At 36.6% G+C, this 9,716-nt stretch overlaps 1 non-coding gene across 1 annotated transcript; it reads right to left on the bottom strand.

The window, feature by feature from the left end:
* Nucleotides 1-7,903: 7,903 nt before the first annotated feature.
* TRNAG-UCC (transfer RNA glycine (anticodon UCC)) lies at nt 7,904-7,975 on the bottom strand. Its single transcript has one exon. It is a non-coding gene; the product is annotated as a tRNA-Gly (tRNA).
* Nucleotides 7,976-9,716: the final 1,741 nt, after the last annotated feature.

Genomic DNA, 9,716 nt, shown 5'->3' on the forward strand with positions numbered 1-9,716 from the left:
AAGTGCAATTGACCTCTCAAAGAACCCAATCCAGCACAGCAGGATGAAGCATGTCAGCATAAGACATCACTTCATCAGAGATCATGTACTCAAGGAAGAAATTAAGCTGACTTATGTGCCAACAGATGAGCAGCTTAATGATAACTTTACAAAGCCTCTAGCACGAGAGCAATTCAGCATACTGAGAGAAGCCATTGGTATGTTTAATCCACTGTCTTAAATTCCTAAGTAAAAATGTGATCTAATGCATGCTGAATGTTAACATGCTGAGTGTTTTAAAGAGTATCTGTCAAAATCACATGCACAGTACCTAATGCACACTGAGTAAGTTATCTCAGACCGAGTAACTAATTACTCTCACTATCCGTTGCACAAAACTGACTACTCAGAATATGGAACGTTTGTACCAACAAATGCTGAGTAAAGGTAATCATTAGCATTCAATGCAAACGCACGCGTCATGACACCTGTAAAACGCATGCGCCGAATATGTCATAAAGTGTCATAAATGTCAGGGTTTCTGCCGATTGGACAACCCAAGGGCCAAATCAACCTAAATTCAAATGGAAACCTTAATTAAAAATCTATAAATAGTGGGTTTTTCCCCACTACCTTCTCTTTACGCGTACTGAACTTTCAAAAGCTTCAGAATTTCCTTACGAACTTAAGAACTTCAGAACTTCTAAAATGACTAAAGCCTCTTTCAACATCTCCGGTGCCGGTGGTTCCCAGACCACCACCGATGAACAAACAACCAACAATCCCCCAACTCAGCCTTCACCCTCCAAAGCTGCTGGTCATGGCAAAGAAAAAGCCATTCAAGCTCAAGGGAAACCAGCTAAACCTAGACAATACATTTGAGTATTCGAGAATGTACGAGAATGGAAAGTGGAACCTTCTCGCTGGGTTTCTCAGACCTTCATCGACTCAGAACAACCGTTCTATGAATGGATAAAGAACAACGGGTGGACCGAGCTCTTCTCACTACGATTCCCAACCTACCCTGACCTCGTTATGGAATTCTACCATAACCTTAAAGCTGACTCCAAGAATCATGACTATTTAGTCACTGAGGTACGGGGTAAGACCATCTTCATCAACCCAAAATACTTGGGATCCCTACTCAGCCTCAAAACTGAAGGTGCCGAATTAAGAAGAAACGGTGACCAGAAGGACATCTACTATGATGAAACTTTCTGTAAGCCTGCTGGGTACATTGGAGAGGTATCCAGCTCGTCCATGGGTCAGCATCAGAAGATGGCTCATTTCCTGCTGGTCCAACTAATCTACCAAAAGGTCAACTGCACCAGCTCAGCATCACACTTCGATATGTGCTTTATCTGGCACATGCTGACCTACAAACCAATAAACATGCCAGTGTTTCTCATAGCTGGGTTTCTGCGCAGCACAAACAATCTTCGGCTCGGCTCATTGATCACTAAGATCCTAGTTGATCACAAAGTTGACCTTCAAGGAGAAACTTGCGTTAAGGGATCTGAGATCACTGCCGCTTCACTACGTGCTCTCAAATTCAATCAGCCCTTAAAGAAGGGAAAATTCGTTGAGCAGCCTGAAGATCAAGCCGAAGAAGAACTACCTGCTGAGGTGATTGTTCCAGCAAAAGGTAAAAGAACAAAAGCTCCTGCTATCAGAAAAAGGAAGCCTACTGGCACCCCATCTAAGGAAACTGAGCCTCAATCCAAGAAATCCAAATCTGCTGCTGAGTCAAACCTAGAGACTACTCAGTCAGCTGAAAAGCACAGCCGGCAAGATGAGCCTGCAACTGAGGGTACAGCTGGTGCTCCTCAGAAGAAGCAAAAGACTTCTACCCTTTCACCCATCCATGCTCTTCCACTTGACTTCATTGTCACGTCGGACTCACATTATGCTCAGCATTATGCTGAAGAAACTGAGCAACAGGAAGATGAGGTGGACCTAGACGAACATTTCATCACTCAGCTCGAGGAAGAGCTTGAGAACGGGAATGCACAGGAGCAAACGGAGGAAGCTGACTCTGCAAGGACCGCCAGTGAAAATGCTCAAGTTGACCAAGCTCACACTGAGTCAGCTGATGGAGTTGAACACAATCAAGAACAAACTGACCAGCAAACTGCTGATCAGAACATACACGTTTCTCCATCTCACGATGATGAAAATCAAGCTGATCTTCCTCCTGTACAAAAGCCAAGAAGAAGAAGACTGGTAAAGGCCAGCATCTTAGACCAACCAGTCCGCGCACCAGTACATGATCCTTCCAAGGTCAAGATGACCTTCTTTAGGAAGCCAGTTCCTTCTGCACCATCTCCTCAGCCTTCCCAGGCCTTAGAAAAACAAGCCTCTGTTTCTACTCAGGAACATGCCGAACAACCTAACCTTGTCAACCCAACAATCCAAACCGAGCAAACTCTCGAAGAAAACATAGCACCAGTCAGCTCTGAACCTATCCAACCTGACCATTCCACTGCAGCTGACCCTACTCACCAAACATCTGAATAACAACCACTTGAGCAGAACCCAACAATAACTCCAGTCCCTGACCCATCATCTTTACCTGGTCAAACTGATATCTCTCAGGCCACAACAAATGTCACTGAGTCTAGTCAAAGAATCATTGACTCAGTGCAGGCCCTGATTCGAGACATTCAACACTCAACTCCTCCTGCTGCTGTCATTTCTCCCATTGAGTCTACTCAGCCTTCTCCAGTAACTCAACTTCTCAATGAAGTTAAGGAACTTAAAGACCTGCTAAGTATTCTCCTATCTTCGCAAGCACAGCACGCTAGGCAGGATTCGATTGCTAAACTGGCAGAGATCCAACTGACCACTGTTCAATGCCTCACCACTCTATCTACCCAGCTCCAGAACCTGTCAGCTGTGAATCCCAATCTCGCCACTTCTTCTGAGTTAAAGATGTTGTTTGCTCAGCTTCACACTGAACAGAACAAGACCAATGCTCAGCTTGCAAACATATCTCAATGCTCGATGGAGCAACTAAGTGAGGCAGTTCGTCTACTAAACCTTCACAAAGAGGAAATGGACACCGATCAACTCAAACAGGATGAAATACTGACCACTTCCCAGAAAATATTTGACCATGTTAGACATACGAATCTTCAGCGTGAGCACTACGATACTTCACTTCTAAAAACCTTCCACAACTCTTTTGCTGCGCTGACAGACACAATCACATGGCTGGGAAAAGGACAAGCTTATGTGCTCAGTATGCTTAGCGCTGCTGATATTGGCATTCATCCTGATGTCCTCAGCAACGGTGCTCCCATCTTTGATGGAATAGACGAAAGTGCTAATCGTTTAAAGACCTTCTCTACTGAGCTCACCAGAGCTGTTCGTTTGGATTCTTTCAAGTTGCCTCCACCTGATGCTGGCAAAACGGGGGAGAAGAAAGATCAGCGAAGAACTCAAGCTGAAGGCATTCAGCAAAAGAAGAAGAAATAGATAGTTCATTAAAACTTAGTCTATACTTAGTTTATTTCCTTCTTCTTGTAACATATATTATGTATGCTGACTATCCCATGTTATCTAATATAATACTTGCATTGTCAATTCAACTTGTGTTATCTATCCTACCATGCTAAGTATCATTAATGCATCTTCTAAGTACAAAATTGAACTCAGTAAATGAGTAAAACACCTGCTGAATGTATGCTGCGTACAATTACTGTATGAACTTGTCTAAAATAAGCCATTGAACAACTTAATTACTCAGCGCTCTTGTACTATGAAAATCTTCCGCTGAATACTGAGTAAAATAGAATATATCCCATAAGCTGACATATACTTGAAAACTGACCTTAGACTTATTCAATTAAACCTTAAAATGTTTAGAGTAAAACTAAGTCAGTAGCTCAGCCCTTACGGGGGAGTTTACTTAATCAAATAGGTCAACTATCATGGGGGAGCTCAAAGCTGAGTTCCTTGCTGAATAGTTTTGCCAACATCAAAATGGGGGAGTTTGTTGAAACACCTTTCCACAAGATTTCGATTTGATAAAATTATTTAAGTATAATTAAATACTCTATAACACATTAAGTTTAAATGCTTTGATTTATTGTTACTAATGTGTTTGTTCAATGTTGAGTTTATAATTGTTATAAGACATAAAGATCATAAGGCCCAAGCCCTATATAGAAGTCAAAGCCCAAGTCAAACAAGGCCAAGGCCACTCAGCCCGCGTGTTTCAAAACGCTGCCGTTGAGTATTGAAACGCAGCTCACCAATGAAGGATCGAGAAGATCCACGTAGACAACTTCGGTATGAAGCTGCTGAGCTGTCTCGACAAAACGTACAAGACAGCCGCTGACCTCAAAGCAACTTCCAGACCAAGTATTTCCTTTGTTGGTAAAGAACAGAAGACGCAAGAAGCTGTCTGTTTGACATTACCCGATTTGGAGGAACATACTGCCACACTGACCGAAGAACAGAAGATGCTGGAATCTGATTGGCTAAGAGAACTGCTGAACAGACTGAGTGAAAGCGACATGAAGCCGTTTCCCTCCAACGGTTATTTCGAAATTCGAAATAACCAGAAGCTCTCACAGCTCTCTATAAATAGAGCATTCAGAATCCTCAGTCCACACAGAACTTTGAGCAATAGCCGTTACGCTGACCAAAAGCATACAAAAGTTCTGTATACAAAAAGCAAAGCAAATCTTACACAACAATTTCATATCTGTGTAAAAGTCTAGTGTGATTGATCCTCAATCATTTAAGGTGTTCTAGCAATTGTTGTTTAGGACAAATCTTAATCATTTCTAGAATTAGAAAGGAGAAGCTGAGTACTCGTTTTTAAGTACTTAGTGAATTAGAATAGAAGTGAGTAGAGGTATAGAGGAAGGTACTCTTGTTATACTCAGTTTCTGATTTGTAAAGGGTTTTTTGAGTCTCTACCTTTAAAGAGCTCAGTAGTGAATTGGAAATCTCGGAACGTGTTCCGGGGACAGGACGTAGGCTTAGAAGAAGCCGAACCTGGATAACTCCGCTGAGTGAAGTATTTCTAACCCTTAACTCCTTAATATATTGCTTGCTTAAAACAAACTAAAACTGATCAAGTAAAAGAGGTCAAGCTGAGTTGTGCGCTGCCAACGAATTAGTTCAGGAATAGACTCTAAGGGCTATTTCCTGACTTAAGCAATGAAACTGACTTAGTCACTAGTTGACTAAGCCAGTGTCTTGCTGATTGCTCAGCGCCGCTATCATATAATCTTTTCTTAAAGAAAAGAAATTTGCCCTAATCATAATAAAAAGGTAGAATAGTTCCTAACCCCCCTTTGGAACTATATTTGCAACCTACTAAGGGACCAACAATGGGTTATAGTAGGTTATAGTGGATTGCACTAACTTTTTTAGATACGTTAGATCAGGCCCGTCCCTGAGCCTGGGCAGGAGGGGCGCCTGCCCAGAGCCCAGGGATGAGGGAGAGCCCAAATATAATAATAGATTTTTAGTTTTATACTTGATTAAAAAAAATTAATAAGATAATGATTATTAAGCCATAAATGGGTGTAAGATATCAATTTCCAAATTGAGTCTTTCCAAATTCGCAAACTCTTCTTTTCTTCAATTACCCATCAATTCCAACGATTAAGCGATAATATTTTCGTTAATCTTTATCTTAAATTCATCAACTATATAAGTAATTTTATTCTCCCATCACCACTATAACGGTGAAACTTGCCATTGCCAATAGACTTTTTTTTTGTCTTTGAGAAATTTATAAAATTCTGATTTGGTCTTTAGAATTTTATGGTAGCGGAGATGCGTATGTTGAGATGGATGTATGGTCATACGAGAAAGGATCGGGTGAGTAATGAAATAATTAGGACAAAAGTAGGGGTTACATCTATTGAGAATAAAATGAGGGAAAATCGACTAAGGTGGTTTGGCCATGTAAGACGAAAAGCGCTTGATGCGCCGGTTAGGAGTACTGAAGAGTGACAAAGGGATGTAGTGATGAGGGGTAGGGGAAGACCTAAGCAAACTTGGAGGGGGAGGGGGGTGATCGAGAGTGATATGAGTTTATTGGAGATTGAGGAAAATATGGTAGTAGATAAGAAAGAGTGAATGGAGAGAATTTGTGTCGCTGACACGACTTGATTTCACGGTTTTATATGATGGTTCATGTTAGCCGATCCCGAATCATTTCGGGACTAAGACTTTGTTGTTGTTGTTGTTGTTTGGTCTTCAGATGTGATTTGGGATAACCCATTAAATTCTTCAAATTTCAAGAACTTACCCGCTAAAGCCAACAAAGAGAAGTGATTTTGGGATTTAGTTTTTCAATTTTCTGTTTATCATGCTTTTCTTTTCTTCATCTTAATCGAAATTTAATTATCAATTTTTCAAGCTTGGTCTTTCATTGAAATGTTAAAATTATTGAAAAGTTATTTGAGATTGTCGATGTAGGTTAAATGCTCTAGTCATTTTATGCATTAAGAGAAGTGTTTAGAACATACTAATGTACGCAATATTATTAGTGATTTTACATCTAAAAATTCTCATATATATTGTTTTGTATGAGAAACTGGATAATTAAAGTGATATAAAATATTTTTCTTTTATATGAAATGTTTTTTTAGATCGTATGTAAGTGTAATAAAATAAGTATCATTTTGAAGAATTTTTTTTTCACACAATTGAATTTTACACTTTATTTATTACTTGTACTTTATTTATTAAGACCCTCAATTGATATTTCGTCCCTAGGCCCCTAAAATCTCAGGATCGGCCTGCGTTAGATTATAGGGGGTTGATAGATTATGATGGTTGAATTATAGGAGTTCAACTAATTTTCAAATAATGACTTTTTTTTTTCATTTTTTTTTAATTGCTTTAAGCTTACTGGGGATATTGAAAAATATATTAGTATAAATTAGAATTTTATAGTTATATTATAATGAAAGTTTTTGGTATAATTTTAATGTAGTTGACTCATAGTTGGTTTGATTTATCTGTTGATGTTTTTTTATGTTCTTGTTAGTGTTTACCGTTAGTATTGATTGTTTGTTGTTATTAATAACTCTTTTCTATTTATTTGTTGATTGAAAATAAAAAATAAAAATATAAAACACAAATTACAGTAAAACCTCTATAAATTAATAATGTTGGGACCATGGAATTTTATTAATTTATAGAGATATTAATTAATCGATAAATTAATAATTATTAATTTATATAGTGATTTTAAATTCTTTTAAAAATAGATTTAATTTTTTTTTTAAATAAATTTTAAATTACTAATTGTTTCAAACATTACAAAATTCGTTAATGGGATGATTCTGTCACAGCGAATTTAGAGGAAGCAATCACTGAAGAAAACATTCATGAATTTGAGGAAATGATTGGTCAGTTTGGTTACCGTAATCAAATGAATGTCAATCAAATATTGGATTATCTAGGTGAAAACAATGAATGCTCACAAGTCCAAAGTTTAGAAAAAATTGAGGATGAAGCTGAGGATGATTCGGTACCTTTAAAACCAGTCACAAGAAATGAAACAATTATAGCATCATCCACTCTTTACAATTTTTTTTGTTACAATTTGACAAGGATACACCGGAACTTTTGAATGCACTGAGAACAGTTAGAGATGAAATTCAACTAGATTTAAATTTCAAGAAAAAAACAAAATACTATAGATTCATATTTTGCTAAATTATTCCAAGTATGTATATCTATATATATTACATATGTATTTGAGAAATTATTAATTTATAGAGGTAATAATACAATGTATCTATAAAGGGTTGTTCCAGAAAATTATTATCTTATTAATTTATTAAAATTGATCATTTTTTGAACTGGCCCAAGTCGGGACTAGAAGAAATTATTATTTTAAAAAGTTTATTAATTTAAGAATGTTGTCATATTTAACAAAATATTAACATGCGTCTACCGGGAGTCGAACCCGGGTCTATTGCTTGGAAGGCAATTATCCTAACCGTTGGACTACAAACGCTTTATATTATTTTATAATATTTAAAGTTAATTTCAAATAAATGTCTTGTGGTTTAAGTTACAAGGATGAATGCAAATAGCAAGGCGTTATGCATGGTTTTAAGAACCGGGTCGGCTGGTTCAACCCGGTTCGATCGGAACCGATCACCATTCCGAGCCGGAGGTGGTTTGGTTTTTAAATGCTTGAAAACCGGTCAGAACCGTCTAACCCGGTCGGTTGAACCGTGATCCGTCTGAACCGGTCACGGTTAACAGGGCTGGTCAAGTTAAATTTTATACTCAATAAAAAAAATTTGCTTTTCCAGGGATTCGAACATAGGACATTTGAATAAGAAATGACTGCTTAACCATTAGACCACTTATTAACTTGTGTTTAATCTTAACAGTATAGATATATATAATCATAATAAAAAGTAAATATTTAAAATATTATTTATTTATTATTATATTTTATATTTTTTTATCAAATTTTTTATATTTCTATAAATATTGTACAAACATTATTTTATCATTTCAATACTCATAATATTTTATTAATATTTAAATATTTCATAAAATAAAATTTGAAGTTCTAAAAAATTGTATAATAACTATTTTATTATATGTTATGTGAATAATAATACTAATTATTTAGTTTTAAAAAATATGTAATTTATATTTTTTTAGTCTTTTTATAAATTGAATATTATATTTTTAATTCATGATTGGATTTATAAATTTAATATTTTTAATTTTATTTATATATATTTTATAAGTTAAAATATGGATAAAATATTATTTTTTACATAATTTTTTTAATACCGGTTGAACCTCGGTTAAACCCCGATTGAACCTCTAACCCTTGACCATTTGTCCTTTCCGATTCTTTGACCGGTCCGGTTTTGATAACCATGGTGTGAAGTGAGACTAGCTGTCCTAGATTAAGTGCTTCCTTATTCATTAATGATCTTGTTCAGTAAGAGGGCTTTTCAGCATTCAACTCTGCTTTCTTCTACAACCTCTTTTTAAAAAAGCCCAAAAACAAGACAAACATTTTTACGGGTAAAACGTCAAAAGTCATCTTTCAATTCCCGTCTAAGAAGGCAAAGTGGAAAGCAAGCAAAAAAGATAGGTTTTGAATCAGACAATACCAGTAGCTGACCCCCACAAGCTATTGTTGTTGTGCTGCTCCCGCACCGAGAGTTACGTAAAGTTCTGCTCCTCGCTCTGATCCTTTTGTCTTACTTCTCTGCCTGGGATTCGTGTATGGCATTCCCTCTTATCCTTCCCTCGCATACTGCATGGTCACGCTTCTTCGAGAACGGGTTTTCCCTCAATTTGAAAGCTGGTTCCGTGAGTCCAGTCCAAAGACGTCTAGCAGAGCAGTGTCTAGGTTTTTTTCTGTTTCAAACAAACCATGTGGTTGCAAATTTTTTATTTTTTATTGACTTTACCAAATTTGGCCTATAACGACCTCAAAATGAAAACTTTCAAGAATTAAAGTTGTTTAGTACCATATTTACTATGGAATCACATTTTTTATTTTTCAAAATCATCATGTTTGGAGTTTTCTCTCTATAAAATTAACTTTGTCTCTCATAAAAAACAACATATAAATGATCTCAAACCTAAAAGACTGAATAATGAAATTTGTTTATAATATCATTTAATTCTTAAAAAATTTCATTTTGATGTCGTTATCAGTTAAATTTGGCAAAGTCCACAAAAATGAAAATTTTTGCAAACTATGTGGTTTGGTTTGT

This window comes from Euphorbia lathyris, chromosome 8 (assembly GCF_963576675.1).
Source record: "Euphorbia lathyris chromosome 8, ddEupLath1.1, whole genome shotgun sequence".
Lineage (NCBI taxonomy): Eukaryota > Viridiplantae > Streptophyta > Magnoliopsida > Malpighiales > Euphorbiaceae > Euphorbia > Euphorbia lathyris.